General features: G+C 39.8%; 1 long non-coding RNA gene across 1 annotated transcript in view; it reads left to right on the plus strand.

Annotated features, from left to right (window-relative positions):
- The first annotated feature begins 38 nt into the window (after nt 1-38).
- The window catches only part of LOC128250887 (uncharacterized), a 6,627-nt gene continuing 2,253 nt past the window's right edge, over nt 39-4,412 (plus strand). Inside the window, exon 1 of the long non-coding RNA XR_008266828.1 lies at nt 39-744. This is a non-coding gene — a long non-coding RNA (uncharacterized LOC128250887). The remainder of the gene's footprint in view (nt 745-4,412) is intronic.

Raw genomic sequence — 4,412 nt, forward strand, 5'->3', positions numbered from 1 at the left:
TTGCGTTGACAACTCAGCATTTCAGCATAAGAGACCAACAGTACCAGGCTTAAAAAGAAAAAAGTCCTGGGGTCAAGTCATTCGACTAAAAGTTCTTCGAGGTGATGCCCCAGCATGGCCACAATCTAATGGCTGAAATAAGAAAAAGATTAAAAATAAAAAGACTTGTAGGGAAAATATAAATCTTGGGGTTTGATTTGTTCAATTTGAACCCTTCAAGGCTCTACTGTTCAACCGAAAAAAATAATTTTTTACTTCTTTCATTTGGAGCATGAGGAAGAGGAAAAAAAATCTAATTTAGAGAGATTTAGTCAAATATTCCACTTTTCCATTTATAAAACTGATTGTTTGGAACAGAACAGAACAGAACGGAGACGATAAAAGATTCTCATTTGAAATTCTTCTCCTGGGTGGTTTTTTAATTTAAATATAACAAAGAGGTTTTGTATCGGAGAAGAAGCCGAACTGGAATCAAGAGGGTTAAGAGACCATTGATATTACATGACGATATGTGTGCTATGCTTTAATATCGCCGTTTCTTTATTTTTGTTTTTTTGTTTTTTTTGTATTTTTTTTTTAACCATTTCATTTCTTTATTGTTGTTAATTACATTTTTTCTCTCTCTCTCTCTCTATTTTCTAGATTAAAAAATTTCAGACTCTGGATACTGATGAGGACAGGATTAAACAAGCCAGAGATATTTATGACCAGTTTATTATGAGAGAATTGCTGGCACAATGTCACGTAAGTAGTTAACCTCCTCCCTTGCTTGATTTCGATTTTTCAAAGTTTATAAATGACCCCCCCTCCTCTCGACTTACGACTGAGCTCCGTTCCAACTGAGCGGTCATAAGTCCACCTGGTCGTTCTTCTTCTGCCATTGTGTGTGCTTCCAATTCAGTCCACTTTTCATCTGAAACTTCTTTTGTTTCACAATCTAGCAACTCCTCCGCATCTTCGAGTTCACATTTTAATTCTAAATTGTTTGCTAGTTTAATTATGTCTTCTCTAACCACTTCATGGGTCTCATTTTCTCTTAAGAGTGAGATAGAGGATGGAGTGTGGTAGTGGTGGTGAGGGGGATGATTTGGCTGCTATTTCTAACAGTTTGAATGCCTGCATGGAAGTTTTCCTGTTGGTTCAGCATGTTTGTTTTGTAGTTGCCCATTGTTGTTTACTCCCAGGTCAGTCCTGATCAGGCAGACCTATCTATGATCAAAAGGGCATTCCATATATGACCATCCCATTCTTTTTTATATACACAGTGTATCTAGGATCTCATTATCTATTGTCCCTTTTTTTTTTTTAATTAAGACTGTGTGCATCGGTGGGGGAGTGTATTCAAGGAAGATAATTTGGTTACCATTCTTAGCAGGCAGGTCAAGCAATGTTTCTGTTGTCTGCAATTGTTTTGAGTCGGGGTCATTACTTTGTAAACTCGATCCCCCTCAGTCATCACCCCCACCACCAATGCCACAACATCCCTGTCTGCCCCCCCCCCCACTGACGTTCAGCCATCACCACCATTTCCAGTCGAAAATAATAGAAAACTATATTTGATAAATTGTATCATAAGACTTGGTATTTTTGCATTAAATTTATTACAGATAATAACATTTTTTTCTGTCAAATGAAATTGGCAATGAATTATGATTTAATAATATTTATTTTCTTAACTTCCTCCTTCTCCCCTCTTTCGCTCTCTCTCTCATGAAGAGCCAACACCACCACCACCACCACCACCACCACTCACCTTCAGACAGCTGTTTCATCAGGAGCCTAATTTATGATGGTTTGCCATAGGGGTTACACAACGCCAAGATGAAAGACAGCTTAGATATATATCTTCTTTGCCAGAGTCTTGAAGTTTTCGTAGCAAAATATGTTTCAATAAGCAATATGATTCATTGCGAACTTTCTTCCCCACCAAAACGGAATTTAGTGACTTGCAGTCAGATGTCATATGTTTCTCAGACTGGAATCTGTTTAAAAAACGTGGCACATACAGTTGCTGTAAACCAGGGGGAGGGGAAAAAAAAAACAAGCGGGGTGGTACGTAAAGTTGATTGATTGTTTTTGAAGAAGAAATGCTTTTCACGCACTTTTGAGAGGATAGTGTAGAAGATGTGTGTATTGAATATACAAAAATGTAGCCTCTCAATAACAGAACAAGTAGCCATCCTGTTTTGGTTTTTGTCATGTCCCGGCAGCTAATGTTTGAGCTTCTCAGTTCTTATCAAGAAGACAACATCCACTTTGAAAGTAGATAAGTGCATAGCTGTGGGTTTGTCTTGGCAAATAGACAGTATTTTGGTTCTTATGATAAGAGAGGGAAAGAAAGAGATGGAGGGGAGAGAGCGAGAGCCGTGTAATTTGACTGCTACAGAGGGCAGGCTATTTTATTTTCGAGCAAATCTGTCATTACAGATAGAAAACTTGAATTTGTGTTTGTTAGGAAACCAAGAGCCACCAGGGTTATTTTAATTATGCCAGGGTTTCTTCTGAACTAGATCTTGCTAATGAAGAGATTTAGGGCAAAGAGATAGTAGTGTAGGCCTTACAACAACAACAACAACAACCACTTCAGGACATGTAATAATGTTCATCTTGTGAAATAACTAACATGTTAAGAACAGCACAGTGACTATAAAACACTGCTCTAGACATCATCACTACTCTCTCACTGGCTTCAGTCACTGGATGGTGGCCATACTGGGGCATCACTTTGGAAAGTTTTTAGTCTATCATAGTGAAGGCACATGGCTTAATGGTTAGAGTATTTGACTAATGATCATGAGGTGGTGAGTTCAATTCCTGGCAATACATTGTGTCCTTGAGCAAGACACTTCAATTCAGGTTGCTCCAGTGCTTGCAAAAATGAGTTGTACCAGTAATCCAAAGGGGACCAGCTTTGTCATATTCTGTATCATGCTGAATCTCCCTAGGAACTACGTTAAGGATATGTGTGTCAATCATCCACCCATCCACCCATCTTCTCTGCCCACTATACCTGGGAGGGTTGTTGGGGTAATGTCTTCAGGCACCTCCTCAATAAGGTCCAATGAGAAGCAACAGTCATTACCCTTTCCAGATGGATTTCCAAGCATGACCAACTGAGACTATGAACATCATCCAGCCATCTCATTCTTGTTCTATCACTAAGTCTCCTGTCAGTTGTTGGGGTAGAATCCTTAGGCACTTCCTTCATGGGGTCCTATCATAAGCATCCATCATTACACTTTCTGGCTGGATTCCCAAGCACGACCAACTGAGACTATGGATATCATCCAACCCTCTCATTCTTGGTCTTCCCTTAGGACTGCTGCTGAAAGGTCGACTCCTAGGTCACCTTCTTGGCTTGGCTTGAAGAATCAGTCTTGCAACTCTTTCCTGTAACCTTCTAACCACATATCCATAATACCAGAGCTATGACGTCTCAATGCAGAGAAGCAGCAGCTCAGCCTGGAGAGACTCCCTGATCTCCAAGATATGCACCATGTCAGATAATGTTACTCTAGGAATCCTTCAAAGAAAACCCATTTCAACCACTTCTACTTTGGATAATCAGTTACTTATTAGATCAAGAATTTCTTCGCATTCCTTACACCCGTCTTCCATTCTTCTCTGTCATCCAGGACATTTTTTAAATCTCTTGGTTAGTATGTCCAGTGTCCTTTAGCCATTGGTTGATGTAGTTTCTTTCGGCTCTCCTTCTACGTTTACCATAAGGAGGTTGCCACACGAGTTTCAGCCACTGACTTTTCCTTGCTACACCAGCAGTGACCATTTCATCCCTGCCTGTGCTTCCATATGGCCTCTGTGATATACGTGATGTCTTGGTCTGGTTGTTTGTTAGTCACGTGATGACACAGGTCCTGAAAAGAATCTTATCTATCAAGATCAAGGCCAATAAAATGAAACATCAGTCAAGCACTGGAGGGGGGGGATTCATTTGGGTCAACTCATCCCCACCACCACCACCGTCAAAATTACTGGCCTTGTGCCCTAAATTAGATTTATTTATGGACTTAATAAGTTATTGTTTTCATGTAAACTGACACAACTCGAAACTGGTTTACATTGATAAACACAAACACAAATTCACACGCTCATACCATGCGTTATTTTGGATGACAGATGACATTGACCCCAGTGTTTCACTGGTACTTAATTTATTGACCCCCAAAAGGATGAAAGGTAAAAATCGACCTTGGTGGCATTTGAACTCGGAACGTCAAGACAGACAAAATGCTTAGCAGCATTTTGCTCGGCGTGCTAGCGATTCTGCCAGCTCACCACCTTAACAATAATAATAAGAGCTTCTGATTTAGATACAAGGTCAGTGATTGGAGAGGGGACTGGTTAATTAATTATACTGACCCCAGTACTTAACTGGTACTTTATTTTCTTGA

The sequence above is a fragment of the Octopus bimaculoides genome, chromosome 26 (genome assembly GCF_001194135.2).
Source record: "Octopus bimaculoides isolate UCB-OBI-ISO-001 chromosome 26, ASM119413v2, whole genome shotgun sequence".
Lineage (NCBI taxonomy): Eukaryota > Metazoa > Mollusca > Cephalopoda > Octopoda > Octopodidae > Octopus > Octopus bimaculoides.